We start from the raw sequence: 16,093 nt of genomic DNA on the forward strand, positions 1-16,093 counted from the left end.
AGCAAGAAAAAGTACAATGATAATAATCTTAGAACTGCCGGGATGGAAGGGACTCTATGGATCAACAAGTCCAGATCCTGTCAAAGAGGCACAGTGGGGAATTGAACTCCCAATATCGCAGCCAGATATCAAAACCATTGAGCTATCCAGCAGTTCATATCATAAAACAGATCAGATTGGCACTGTCCAGCTTTCCTCCGCACCAAAGGTCTCTTGTTACAGCCAAAATGTATGTCTGGGTGGATGGGGATCATCGTTAGGAATCCAAGGAAGGGCCACAGCAATCCCACGTATTGTTCTAGAATCACGTTAGACAGCGCCAACAGAATTTAGATTAGCAATCTAGTGTGTCAAGAAAGGAAGATAAATAAACAGAGCAAAATTGTCTAAGGTAATCCCAGGCTAACAAATTCTTCAGGCTTTTTAAAAAAATCTGCCTATAGTCCTTTCTTTCAGCACTTATTTATGTCAATGCATAGCTACGTAATAAGGATAAATATCATTAATGGCAATTCCTTTTCTCCTCAGAGAAACTTTTTAATAACATTATTTAGTGATGGAGGCCGGGGAAATAAGAGCGGGGTAAACAACAGTTCCCATGGTTCTCTGCATTTAAATAGATACAGTGCATGTATGAAAATGTACATTTAGCCAAATGCACTTACTGCTTTGGGAGACCTTGTGGGCCCAAAAGCAATCAATTCATCCTCAAAATGAACAGCCAAAGTATGAAATTCCTTCTTATTCTTTTTATTCCCAAATCATTCAGAATATGAGGAGGGTGGAATCATCCGGAAAGAGGGTCCCAAAAAACCAAAGCCCTCCACCTCCAGTTGGAAAATGTGGCCACCTACAGGTTTCTGAGGCTACAGGAAGTTGGAAGGTCAGAAGGAACCGAATTAACCAAACCCTTCTGAATCAGGAAGGAAGGTGCTGATAGATACCAATAAAGACCAAGCAGGTTAAAAGTGTGTCAGGGCATGAAGAGGTTCTTCTGCCTGTAATAAATGCATCTGGCCTGTATTCTTTGCTAGATCATATATCTGACAATATCCTCCCTTTAATGCTTTGCAGACCGAAGGTATATTATCATACCCCAAGCATGAACTCTGCAGGGAAATCATGTCAGAGAATAACCAAGGATGCTTGCTCATAAACTGAAATGGAGAGTGTCTAGAGATTCAGACCAGCTCTTGGGGGTGAGCTGCAAATCATGATAGGGACCAAGAGGTGGTGCTCTTAGACTGGATCATTTTTTTCAAAAAGCCATAGCTTTCCTGGAGCATGGGGTGGAGACAGCTATGATGCCCTCGTTTCCGTAGACAAGAAAGACAGCATATGCTGCACACACTGTTGTATCTTTAGCTGTTATCTCTCCGCACTCAAAATGGGCTTAGACTTCTCATACAGGATAATCTTCTCAAGATTTCTTTTCCATTCATTTGTTCTTTTCTTCTTCTTCCAGCACAGCCAGTCAGTTCCCTGAAGACACAGGAAATCAGGCTCCCCCCTCCCACTCTTGTAACATATGGCAGCCTGTGGCATATAACTTTTTCTTTAAAATAAAATAACTCTTCCTCATTTTCTAGTGCCTCGGATTCAGTCACCTGAAAATGAACAAATATTTAGTTTCATTTTCCAGGTGTTTACCACCATCAGTTTGAGCTAGGCTGGAGAATCATAGCAAGCAGTTTAAAATGTCAGTGTTTTTATTTTCCCCCACTTCCCCTTGGTTAAAGAGGAATTGATGCTCGTACGTTGGCGGCATGTTGCTTAGAGTAAGCCAAATTGTAACTTTGGTCTGTTCATCACCGGTAAACAAATTATCCCTGCTGTGATTCTCTGATGCATGTGCACGTACACTGGCTTGGTGCATGCATGCGCATGCCCATCCCCAGAATTGTGGAGGGGGCGGGATGCTTTCAAAATTTCAAAATTTATGCTCTGGCTCATGCAAAGCAACAGGATTTCCACCAAGTTCTCCTCTGTTAGAGGGCATGACAGAGATGGGCATGAACTGCTGGTTAGGTAGTTCGTGCCAGTTTATTTTTTGGGCAAACGGGTATTTGGCACTTCCCTACCCTGCCTCCTCTAGCAGGTGCCCACTCAGGGGCAGCACCCAGGAGAGGCGGGGCAGAGAAGTGAGGGCTTCCTCTGTGCCATAAATCTCATGGAGGGAAATGGAGATTCAAATCAGAAAAGGATGCTGTGCAAGTTTAAACTACAGAAATAGTCAAATGTGTTGGAGGTTAAGCCTGTTGCAATGCTCAAGAGCATAACAGAGATGGTGTATCTTTTGGATTCATGCAAAGTCACCATAGAAAACCGTGCACCCAGTAGCTCAACGCAGAATGCATCAAATAATGTATGCTCTGACATTGTAACTTCCAGTTATTTGCTGCCGAGGGTTACACTTTTTGTATTACAATGGAAATATGATTTCCCCTTCCATTCCTTCTACTGTCAGAGACCCTATGGGGTTCATTCCTCCACCACGCCTTCCAGGAGAAGAGCCAGACCAAGTAGCCTTGGGCTAGCTGGACAGTAGTAGAGCACTAGCAGAGGAAGGGAATGGTAATCTCCTTCAAACTATTTCATACCTGGGAAAACCTAACAAGGATCCTCACATTTTGGAATGGCCCCAATGGCACATAATTATTAATTTTTATGTTTCTCAGTACTAGTCGCTGGGATACTACAGCCAGATGGTGTTCTTCATGTCCTACCCATGATTGGCCACTGTTTGAACAGAAGGATGGGCTGGACGTTCTCCAACTGAGCTGGTGTTAAATTCTCACAAGAGATGTGAGGAGGAGAAAGAGTAATAGAGACATTTCATGTTGGGGTAGTTTTGTCCAATCAATTTAAATTATGACCTTCCTCAAAGCAATAGAGAGCCATATAGACTATCCATCCTTTCCCCCTCAAAGCAACCTTGTGGGTTTAAGTTCAACAGAGACAGAGGGAGTGACCTATGCAAGGTCACCCAGTAGGCTTTGTGGCTGATTAGGCAGTCCATCTTTGTCTAAGCCTAACATGTTCACATCATAAACAGAGTCATACACGCATGCACACAGCAGCATACCAAGGCTTCCCTCCTTGATTGCTTAGAGATCCTTTTCTCTTGCTGTCGGTGACTATGGAAATAACTGTTTACCAATGCCTAACATATGTTGACATGTTGCTGCTATGTGTCTCTGTGTGAGGTAACACATAATGTCTCTCATAAACATATAGAGAAAGGGTAATGAGAGAGAGAGAGAGAGAGAGAGATCCATATTGGCAGAAACGTCTGCTTCATAGTTTCTTCAGCCAGCACTTCTATATTTCAGATGAAATAAATAGACTGAATAATGTCTCACTCACCAGCTATTTTTGGCGGTCTGTATAGTAGACAGAGGAGACAAAGCTTCCCAGTGTCTGCGTATGATAGTATTGATTGGGAAAGCCAATGCCACATGGAGAGTGCTGGTTGAATCAAGTCCTGGGCCTCCCTCTTTGGTGTCTGAATAATGTCCTCCTTTTTGGAGTGGTGATAAGACCAAGAGGTTGAAACGATGATAGAGAGTAATTGATAAAAATGCCCAGCAACCCTGAATCACTGCCAAAGTCAATTATGAAAGTCACATACCTTAATTCTTTTCACTGGCTGAGCAATTCTTGAGGAATGATATAATTTCCTGTCTTCATAGAGACTTGTGTGTGTCAGAACGTGGAGACAAGTGAAGTGTCTGTCTTGGAACTACCAAGAGTTTGGATGAGAAGACAAGATGTGGAAGTCTCAGGACGCACACTGGCTCATCCTGCAATCATAACTAAAAGCAATAAAAGTCTCCTGTCTGTTCTCAGCAAAAAAAAAAAAAAATTCTCACAAAAATGTTTGAAGGAGCTACACCTGCAATGAGAGGTTCTCTACAATTCCTCAAGCATTGTTTTAGGAAGCCTGAAATTGTCCATCAAATTTAAAAAAAATTGGGTGCAAGGGTTCCCCGTAAGAAGTGTCCTGCCTGAAACCACATTTTGGGGCTCTTCCAGATGGAGGACTTGTTTTCCTTCATGCACTGACTTTCTTGTCCTTTACATTCCTTTGATAGCATGGTTTACTCTTAGTATCACTTCATGTTGAGAGGAGAGCTTATTGATACAGTACTTCGTATTTGAAGCTGCTGTTTGGTAAAAGCCTCCCAGCCCGAAAGCCACCAATTAGCAAAGCCAAAAAAAGAGAGTAAAATGTGCTGCTTATATACCACCCCATAGTGCTTAAAGCACTCTTTGGGTGGTTTATAATTTAGTTATACAGGCTACACATCGCTCCCAATGAGGTGGGTACTCCATTTACTGATCTTGGAAGGATGGAAGGCTGAATGAACCTTAAACCAGCTACCTGGGATTGAACCCAGGTTGTGAGCAGAGTTTTGGCTGCAGTACTGCAATTTGACCACCGTACCAGGAAGCTCTCAGTTAGGACTCAAAGAGCTGTGATTCCATGTTTGGATTCAGGCACAACACGAATGCTGATTCCTCCTAAAAAGTGCCTCTGGCACACCTCAGGGTCAAACTACTCATTACACTGGTAATCTCCAGGGTGTCCAAACATTGTTTTCTTAATCACATGTGTCTTTCTCTTCCATTGATTTAACAACAGATTTGCTGATGAGAAAAACTAGATAATCCACCAATCCAATATGCCAGCCTGAACACACTGATCTTGTTTGATTTTGGAAGCTCAGCAAGGAGGAGGCTGATTCGTATTGGGATGGATGACTGCCACAGAATACCAGGGATCTTCAGATAGGGCTAGGGAAAAATATTTCCTAAAATTTTGAACAGCTGCTGCCAGTCAGAGTTGACAGTGCTGGACTAGCCCAATACTGGTCAACCTTGACTGGCAACATCTAATATTTCAGGAAAGATTCTTCCCAGGCTTGGACCCAGTATAAGGTGGCCTTTGATCCTATGCTCCTATTAAGAAATATCTCCAACAACATGACAATGCTCTTCATTTTTGGACCCCTCTGCGGTTAAGCTATATTTCAAGGATTAAAGCAAACCAAAAGCAGCAAGCAAAACCATCACATGAGCCAACGTCATGCATTGTTTGACCCTCGCACTTGATCTGGCATGCAGCCCAGCCGTAGGAAGTATTCATTTGGGATTTCCTCCCAAAGAAGCATGCGTAGGGCTACAGGGAAAAATGGCCTTTCCACCCTCCCCCACCCCTAGGAAGAATAGCATCGCCAGAAGTTGCCCGTTAGTTTGTTTACATGCCTTTGTTATCTCTCGTTCCAGTGACTGGAAAATCTCTTTTGCAAATAATTTTAAAAGTCATTTAGGAAAACATTCCTCGGCTAAATATATACAGAGTACAGAGAGAGCCAGGGAGTCCGGATTGTGCTGCGCTTAAGTATTTGCTGTCTTTGCAAAACAGAAATTCTAAAAGGGTATGTTATTTATTTTGTAACTATTTACAAGTCAGGCAGACAGATGGGCAATCATTCTTCCTGGCTGGAGTTTGGGTTAACGGAAGAATCTGGCTCTTAAACAATAAGAAATAAAAATACGAGACAAAAATCCTAGCATTAAATATCGTTTCTGAACATGTGTACAATTTCACATTGTCCATGTCCACGTCTTCACTGTCCAATCTTATTTTGAAATAATCCTTCTCTTCCTCATCATCTTAAAACTGCCGAGCTGGAAGGGACCCTATGGCTTATTGAATCCAGCTCCCGTCAGGCAGGCATTGTGGGGAATCAAACTCCCAACATCTGCCTAAACCACTGAGCTATCTAGCAACTGAGGCTTTGTTTTAAAGGGTCATTCACTCAAGCACGCCCACCACTGCCTAGATCTAGATGGAGGAAAGCTAGTTCTAAACTTACTGGCATAGATATATAGTAGGAATGTTGGCTGCCCATTGGGGGCATGTTTGCTTAATTGTGGGTGACCAAGGGGCACAGCAAAGAACCTCTGGTTGCCACTGGGGCAGAAGAGTACAACTATGAATCCTTGGTTCTCCATCTGATGCTTACAAGGTTGAAAACTTCTAAAGAAGCTCAATGAAATGAGCAGAGAAAATAGAAATCAAAAACACATATAATAATTGTGGATTGAGTTGCTTGTTACTTCCCGACTCTGGAAATAAGCAATTCTTGTGCTATGGTGATCAATTAACGTTCCAGAATAGTATGCAAGCTTTCAGATTTTCCAGTAATCTTCATCAGGTGGGTTGCCAACCAATGATCAGGGGGAGGGATGGGGAGGAGAAGCATGAAATCTTGAGTTTTATCAACACAACTGTCTCCATTTTGGTATAATCAGAAGAGTAACTCTGTCTAGGAGTAACTAGTTCTGGTTAGTGAAACACCAGAAAAGAGAGCTACAGAATGCTTGTGTGACATGCTTTGTGCTCAGGTCTAGCAGCTGGAAAGCACCCGATAAAGATCTGTCTGCCTGTAGAACCACCTGAAAAACAGAAGCACCAAACAGAAATAACACCCCAACACACTCTCCATTCACTTCTCTCCTCCCAACTGTGCTTGCTGTTTCAGAACCCAAATGGGTGTTTTGCATTGTTGGTGAACACTTAATGGTAACAGCATCCTTTGTCTTATCATAAGCAAAGCCACATCAGTAATACGCACCCACCCACAAAGTTTCTGTTCCTTTGGTCACTCTTCTGCATATGTTTATTGTGGAAAGATTGTTCTGTGAATTATCGCCCTCACTTGGGTAGAATTCATTAGTCCATGCATTCCATCTGTAACAGATAAGAAAGAATTCTGGATCAGGATCTCTGCACCCAGCTGGAATAGATTTTGGCTCCTGCCTTTTTTGAGTGGGAGGGAAGGAAACAGAGAAAGAGTACTTTGTAAATCCATAGACTGGAATTTTGTGTCTGTTAATAATATGTGTGAATAATATGTGTGAATAACAATATTGGCAATATGGCAGAAAGTGAGGAGGAATTAAAGAACCTCTTAAAGAGGGTGAAAGAGGAGAGTGCAAATATGGTCTGAAGCTCAACATCCAAAAAACTAAGATCATGGCCACTGGTCCCATCACCTTCTGGCAAATCAAAGGGGGAGATATGGAGGTAGTGACAGGTTTACTTTCTAGGGCTTTATGATCATTGCAGATGGTGAAAGCAGCCATGAAATTAAAAGATGCCTGCTTCTTGGGATGAAAGCGATGACAATCCTAGACAGCATCTGAAATAGCAGAGACATGACCTTGCCAACAAAGGTCCACATAGTCAAAGCTATGGTTTTTCCAGTAGCGATGTATGGAAATGAGAGCTGGACCATAATGAATGCTGACCACTGAAGAATTGATGCTTTTGAATTGTGGTGCTGGAGGAGACTCTTGAGAGTCCACTGGATTGCAAGGAGAACAAACCTATCCATTCTGAAGGAAATCAACCCTGAGTGCTCACTGGAAGGACAGATCCTGAAGCTGAGGCTCCAGTACTTTGGCCATCTCATGACAAGAGAAAACTCCTTGGAAAAAAACTTGATGTTAGGAAAGTGCGACGGCAAGAGGAGAAGAGGACGGCAGATGATGAGATGGTTGGACAGTGTCACCAAAGCTACCAACATGAATTTTATCAAACTCTGGGAAGCAGTGGAAGACAGGAGGGCCTGGCGTGCTCTGGTCCATGGGGTCACGAAGAGTCGGACGAAGTACTCACCCAATCGCAGGTCCAAATTTCCCAGTCATGTGAACCTGTAGTCTTGCTTCAGACTTACCCAGTATACCCAGGAAGGTGCAAGACAGAGGACCAGGGCTGTAGCATATGCACAAGGTACCTCTCTCCTAGACACATATACTAGATGCCCGAATAGGACAATGGTTTCATGATGTAAGTTCAAAAAGAGAAAGAGTAGACTGCCAGTCTACAAAGAGGTCTGAAGAAGAAAAGAAAGGAAAACACACCTTGTGTATCTATCAGACTATTGCTCCCAATAAGATATGCACATGAGTCTAAATTGCTTTCTATGTGCCTTGGGCTCTATTCTAACATGAGGACAAACTGGGGGCACAGTTTAAGGACCATTGCCCTACAGGCACTTATTGAATTTAACAACGAGCCTTATGTATGTATGTATGTATGTATGTATGTATGTATGTATGTATGTATGTATGTATGTATGTATGTATGTGTGTGTGTGTGTGTGTGTGTGTGTGCGTGCGTGCGTGTGTGTGTGTGTGTGTGTGTATGTATGTATGTGTGCATATGTGCATATGTGTGTGTGTATGTATGTATGTATGTGTGTGTGTGTGTGTGTGTGTGTATGTGTATGTGTGCGTGCGTGTGTGCATGTATGTATGTATGTATGTATGTATGTATGTATGTATGTATGTATGTATGTATGTATGTATGTATGTGATTTATTTTATTCTATTTCATCTCATTGCTATTCTGACCTATTTATGCGAAAGCTCTATTCTGGGCAGTTTAACAAAAAGATAAAATATATATTATCTACTCAATAAACAGAAAGTTAAAAGCACTAACAATTTAAATCCAAATGGTGCCAGGGCAGTTTCTCAATAAGCAGCAACACAGGAGGGAAAAAAACCTGACAGCCAGGGTCAATATGAAAGGTCTCCCTGAGAATTAATGTTTTGAGATGTCTTCTAAACAACCTCAGGAAGGGAGCCAGGCATAACTCCTCTGGGAGCTGATTCTGTAAGGTTGGGGCCACCACAGAGAAGTCCCTGCCTCTTGTAGAAGACTTTTGGGTCTCTCTTAGGGTGGCTACAAGGAAGAGCCTAGCCTGGGAAGATCAGCTGGGTCCCAACCATGGAGGACTTTATACGTAGGTATCAGAACCTTGAACCTGATCCAGGACACAACGTGTAACCAGTGAAGATGGGCTAGAACTGGAGCGATGTGGTCAACTTGCTCACACCAGTCACCAGTCTAGCTGCCAGATTCAGGACTCACCGTTGTCTCCAGGTCAGTCTCAAGGGCAGCCCCACATAGAGAACATTGCAGTAGTCAATCCAGGAGATGACCAGTGCTTTCACCAATGTCCTGAGGGAGCTGTCATCTAGGTAAAGGTTGGGTGATAAGCCTCAGCTGGTCAAAGGCTGATTTGGGCCTTACAAACTGCTAAGATTTTCTTTCGGGGACTCTAGGGAGCATTTGAAATAAGCAGCCTCCTCGGAGAGATATTTTCTGCCGCTCACATGGTCTTCTAGGGAGGGAAGGTATTCCCCCCCCCCTTCTCTACAAATAACAGAAGGTAATTCTCAGGAAGACTTTCTAAGCTCTTGGCTTTGAGTCAGAGAGCATTAAAATTCAATTTTTTAAAAAAAAGCATTTATTTTATCCAATTTCTCTTCAGAGCTTTGTTTGACATTATTACAAATGGAAAGGCTTATTGTCTCCCCTATACCGACATACAGTTCCTACAATCATGCTTAGTTCTTGGATTACTTTACCTACTTTTTGTTAAACTGATTCAGGATCTGATTTATTTTATTTCATTTCATTGTTTTTGTGGGAGGCACCAGCTGTTCCAAATGTGGAGACATTTTTATAACATGAAGGTCTCCAGAAAAGCTACACGCAACACTTAGAGCTTAGATTATGATTATTTTTAATTTTACTTTTTGCAGTTGTGCAGAGGAACGTCATAAAATCCTATTTGTGTGGCGGGAACATAGTGCCTGTGAGATACCATTTAACATTTCCTTCACTTAGCCAGAGGTCTGGTGCAATGTGAGAAATGTTAAAATGGCAGCTTAAAATCATTCCCCATGGCCATCAGGTATGTGGGTGCAAAAGCCACATGGGAGGGTGTTCTGCTGAGGGTCCCATACTTGGAGCCATCTCTGCTCGTATCTGGTGTCAATCTGTTCTAATGAATGGTTAACTTGTTGAAGATCAGATCATTCACTTGGCAAGAAACAGAGAACTGTAACTGGATGTTTCCACTGAAACATGGTGTATGTCTTTCAGTTCAAACATCCCTTATGTGTGGCCTGAATGTGCGGTAATCTGCCAGGGAGACTTGGCTGAACTCAACATGAAACAGGCTGGCATCTCCTGTGTAACAGGAAGGAGCAGGAAGATGATCTTTCTAGGACCAAGAGGGAGGCAAATGATGGAGCTTCTTTGGTAAGGACCATCTTCCATCCAGCCTTTGACTTCTCCGGCTACAGCGACACCTTCTGGGTTCACACGCCTCCCAATCCATGGCATCCACCCAACAGTCCTCCTCTCCTGTCTCCCACTCCTCCTGAAGTCCAGGTCACACCATGGACACACCAGTGTCCTCAAGGGCATTGTTCAGCTCCCCCTTGCCAATGTCCCAGTCCATAGATGAGCTTCGAGTAGGGAATCCAACTGGCATTCTCTGAGAAATGAAGAGCCCATTCTTGTAACTCGGGGGGAGGAACCCTTGCCAGTCCCACATAGCCTTGTTATAGAACCTGGGTCTTCTTCATGGGCTACTGGGATAAACAAAATTGAGAGATACACCATCTTATGTAGAGAGATACCCCATCATCTACATAGAAGAGGTAGAATTATACTGCATACTTTTAGTAGGTGCTTACTGTTTAATGCGCTAATGTGCTTAAATACACCAGCAAAGAGTTTATGTACTTATGACATATTAAATGGTGTAGAATTCTATCAGGAATTCTGGGGCGATAGGAAGCATAGCCTGTGCCTTAGCTAAAAGTTTAAATATCACTTCGATAGCATTACAGGACATAGAGGAAGAATTGGGAGGCGTTAGGGAAGCTACGTTTGAGAATCGTGCTACTATTAATTATTTGCTTTTAAGATGTCTTGACTTCATGCATTTTCCTCTTTAAAGCTTGAATCTCAACAAATTTGTGCCTACTTGAATTGCCTAGGGAGAGCAACGTAGCATTTCTTGCAGTGTTATATGATAAACTCTGTTCTGGGGGGGAAAAAAATCACAGAAGCTTTGGATATGAATCCAAACCTACAAGAATCTATGAGAACAGAAAATAAGAGCTGAGATTTTCAATTTCCAGACATACCCAGAAAAAACAAATGGTCTGTTTCAAAACTATTGTTGTAACCAGTAAGACAATCACTCCCTTGTGATAGAAGGATTGTTTAGAAGGAAGATTTGATCCAGGCTTCTGTTCTGATATCCAGACTGCTGTTTCAGAGTTTTTAATCTTAGCACACAGTATTCAAAATCACTTAGGGGACATGAATGCTGATAAATTATCTGGGAATTTCTCATGCTAATTCCACTTTCCAATTCCATTGTAGTCTCCTTCTTCCTCCCCAAGAGTCCAACAGGGATAACGTTTTGAATCAATTCCCTTTGACTCAGAGGCCATGTGGACTTTCTCAGAACTTCTTACCAGGTTGAGAAGCTTGTAATGCAGCGAGTTTACTTCTAATTTTCCCATTAGCTGTTAGTCTTGGCTGCAGCCTGTGCTTTGGAAAGAGTGTTGGTTTTCAGAGATGAGATGGAAGCTGAATTTCAATGGCCTGATATGGTTCTGAAATGGGTTGAATGACTCAGGATCAAGGTTTATTGACTCGATAATGCATCTTTAATAATACCTTTTTCTGGAATGATCAGATGGAAGTGTTGATCACAACCTCTTTATCTATCTATCTATCTATCTATCTATCTATCTATCTATCTATCTATCTATCTATCTATCTATCTATCTATCTATCTATCTATCTATCTATCTATCTATCTATCTATCTATCTATCTATCTATCTATCTATCTATCTATCTATCTATCTATCTATCTATCTATCTATCTATCTATCTATCTATCTATCTATCTAAAGAGGTTGCAATCAACTGATTAGAATCCAGTCCAAAAAATCTAGTATTTTATCCAACTTGGTCCTCTCTTTTTCCTTGAACTGCTCACAGAAGCAAACCTCTCAAATATGCAAAGGTGCCACATTTAGAAAATGTGCATTTTTATTTGAATGGGATTTTTCCTACCAAAAATTCAAACACTGGTTACTTTAGATCCCTCCTGTGCATTCTTGCTTCCTGTCAAACATTATCAAACATTGAAGGCTGTTATATCTCGGCTGTGTATTAAACGCTGTCAGACGGTGAACCTCATAGGCTGTCTCATCTCACTGCTGTATCAAACACTGAAATCAAGTATAGCAGAGCATCCAGTGCAGAGAGCAAATATTTGCCAAATATGCAAGAAACACACACATCTCTGAAGAATGTTCACCATCCCATATTCTCTGATGGGGAATTTGAGGCAGCAACGTATGTTTGGCCCAGCTTCATTTGCGAAACCCTAGAGAACAGTGAGAAATTTCACACCACAGATTTCTTAGGTGAGTCAGATGGGAGGCCAGTGAGTCCTGAACACTGGGCCTATTGATAATTTCTGTCAATCAAGCATTTGGAAGGAGCTTCCCCAATGGGATGGCCTTTCTCATAATAAAATAATAAATCTAGTGGGGGGGAAAGAAGGGGAGGAAGATTTTTCAAGAGGAGTCGATCATTGACATTGCTAATGATTTCCAAATGCCTAGTGTAGAGACAAGACATGCTATCAATCATGGGGCTAGGAAAACTGTGTAACGGATACTGGAAAAACACTAGATTTTTCTGGGTCACCACAATGCTAATACTTCCATAAACATTGGGTTATGACATTGCTGACTTCATCTCCATCAACACCTGGTGCTTCAGTCTGAATGCAACAATGGTGGGAAGAGTATGGGGTCAATGGTCTTTGTATGGGGAAGAGGAGAGGGACTTACAGAAAGAACAAGTCAGTGTGAAGTCTGCTGTTGCAAAAACTAGTTCATCTGTGTAGTTAATGAGCCTTACAGTCACTCATTGAGGAATAAATAAGAAATCTGTTTGGTTCAGTTTTTGTTAAAGTCATTGCCCAATTTGCTGGCTTCTTCGAGTTATCTTTCAAATACTTGGGTATTATTTTGCATTCTTTGGGCGCATGGTGTCTACAGATTGCACGCACTATTCTGAATACCCCAAAAAAGCATGAAAGCTCTTTCATGTTTCTTTTATATAAAAGGAGATCAATATCTCCCAGCTCTTGTTCAGGTACTTCAGGCTAAGGTGTTTCACAGATGTTGAATACAGCCCAGCTTGGTGTTTTTTAAAGGTATGCCCAGTTTGAAGTTGAATCCTTCCCCCAGTGCTAGAAATCCTGAGCTGTATTTCCAATGAATGTGTATGCTTAGAGACTGGGCAAAGTTCTTTGAAGATGGAGGCATGAATACCTAAACTCCACTGCTGATTAACACTGTTTCTTTTCTCCCAAATAAGAATTACACAAGTAATCATTCAGGACACTCACAAGACGTTCACACAGACAGACAGACACACACACACACACACACGTGGACACACACACACACACACACACACACACACACACACACACACACACACACACACACACACACACACACACACACACACACACACACACACACACTTTTTAAAACATTATTATGAAACTGTTCAGGATATAATAGGATAAAACCTAGTCTTAAGCACAGAAGCCTATACAGCTGGCTTCTATCACATATACAAGTGTGTGGAAGGCAGATAACACTTCCTCTTGTGGTTAGCTCTCCATTGCACATGGCAGAGAATTAAGGAGCAAATACTGTTTTCTTGAAGAATGGGGGACTGACCCTAAAGAGTAAACAATTAATGGCAAAAGTAAAAATGACCAAAACTATCAAGGTCTGTAGGAGATCCATCAATACACCCCACCCTCGCCACCACTGCTGTAACTATTTGAAATACCATGTTGTTGGTCCAAGTCTAATAGGCCACAGGGTGCTTGGCTATCCAATTTTCTTTTGAATGCCTCCCAGCACTGGAGCACTCACCACTTCCCAAGGTCATTGATTCCATTGTCATACTGCTCTAACAGTTAAGACATTTTTCCTGATATTCAGTCCGAATCCTGCTTCCTGTAGCTTGAGCCCATTCGTACAATACTGAGTTGGCATGCCTCTGTGCTCCAGTCATGACATGCCTCTGGACATGGCCCCAGTCCATCTCTTCGTTCTTGTTGTTGTTCATATCTTCAGAGCAGGAAGCAACATGGCAGCAATGGGAAGGAGAAAAAGCTTCAGGGTAAAGGCAGCCTCAAGGAAAAGAGGACTTCTCCTGTAGGCTTTTAATACTCGTGTTGATGTGGTGGATCAAATCATACCGAGTTCCCCATGTCATATATTTGAAAACCATGTTGAGGTCCATTTTTGTCCTCTGTTTTGGTGGTATGTTTTCTGGACCTGCACCTTTTCCTATGGCAGTGTTCCCCCTCCTCAATTATGATCTCCTAGGAAAGAAAGCTGACCGCCAAAGAATTGATGCTTTTGAATTGTGGTGCTGGATGAGGCTCTTGAGAGTCCCCTGGACTGCAAGGAGAACAAACCTATACAGTCTAAAGGAAATCAACCCTGAGTGCTCACTGGAAGGACAGATCCCGAAGCTGAGGCTCCAATACTTTGGCCATCTCATGAGAAGAGAAGACTCCCCGGAAAAGACCTTGATGTTGGGAAAGTGTGAAGGCAAGAGGAGAAGGGGACGACAGAGGATGAGATGGATGGACAGTGTCATCGAAGCAACCAACATGAATTTGACCCAACACCGGGAGGCAGTGGAAGACAGGAGGACCTGGCATGCTCTGGTCCATGGGGTCACGAAGAGTCGCACATGACTAAATGACTAAACAACAACAAAATTCTCTTAAGGTTGTTCCCTGATAAAATGTGCTCCTGTGGTACTGAAGGCAAAGTGTTGTTATCAGAATGCCTCCTAAGTTTTCCATGTCTAACAACAACTGGCCTCTTCTAAAACAAGCAAGCTGGAGGCTAAGGGGTCAGTGTGCTGCAGGACAATGTGGTCGCACAGTTATGGTTATGAAACAATTGTCAAGAACTGATACCACTAGCTTTTTAGCAATGCTTGCAGACAATTTTCCCAGATAATTGGCGCCTATGCAGACAGCCAATGTTTGTTGTGCTTTTCAACATGAACAGTGCAATCCTATGACCTGCTAGCTCCACTGGATTGCATGAATTAAATAGTGCTCACCTCACCCCCAAGGTAAGTGGGAATGGCAGAGATGGAGGACTTCCTTCAGAAGATCCCCTTCTACCTTCTAAGGGCAATAGGTAAAGGTAAAGGTTCCCCTTGACAATTTTTGTCCAGTCGTGTTCGACTCTAGGGGGTGGTGCTCATCCTGTTTCCAAGCCACAGAGCCAGCATTTTGTCCGAAGACAATGTTCCGTGGTCACATGGCCAGTGCGACTTAGACACGGAATGCTGTTACCTTCCCACCGAAGTGGTCCCTATTTATCTACTTGCATTTGCATGCTTTCGAACCGCTAGGTTGGCGGGAGCTGGGACAAGTGATGGGCGCCCACTCCGTTGCATGGATTCGATCTTATGACTGCTGGTCTTCTAACCCTGCAGCACAGGCTTCTGCGGTTTACCCCTCAGCGCCACCATGTCCCCTTCTAAGGGCAATAGGAGGCAACGAAAAAGAACAGATCATGAACCCACAGAGGCTTGAAAGGGTGGAATTCACACATTTTTTGAGCTTCGGGATTTGGAATGGGTAGAGGAAATTTAGGAGACTCACAGCCCCTCTCTGGGGGCTGCACTTTTTCCTATGTTATGCACTCTCAGTTCACATCGACTTAGGGTGACATCTTTTCAATGTATTTGATACATTTAAGGAGTGCTTCTGACATTGTTACTCATCCCCTGTGCAGGACTTGGAAGCTTAGTTCTCCTGAATACTAATCTGTCATTCTATCCACTACCTCACACTGCACATTTCCTACTTTGATTGAAACAAATCATCACCATTTCAATAATGACGATGAAACATGGTGTTTATATTGTACGTTAACACCAGATATGGGGACTCGAGTCTCAGGACTCGCTATCGTGTCTTTTTTTCAATGACTTGGACTCAACTTTGGAATCCACCCATCCTTTTTTTTCCCTCTAGGGGAATATGCTTGATTTTAATAGGGACTTGGGGCTAGGGACTCAGGTCATGGTGCTCAAGACTCAGATTTGGTACCAAAGGCTTGCCAGC

The sequence above is a fragment of the Pogona vitticeps genome, chromosome 8 (genome assembly GCF_051106095.1).
Source record: "Pogona vitticeps strain Pit_001003342236 chromosome 8, PviZW2.1, whole genome shotgun sequence".
NCBI classification, from domain to species: domain Eukaryota; kingdom Metazoa; phylum Chordata; class Lepidosauria; order Squamata; family Agamidae; genus Pogona; species Pogona vitticeps.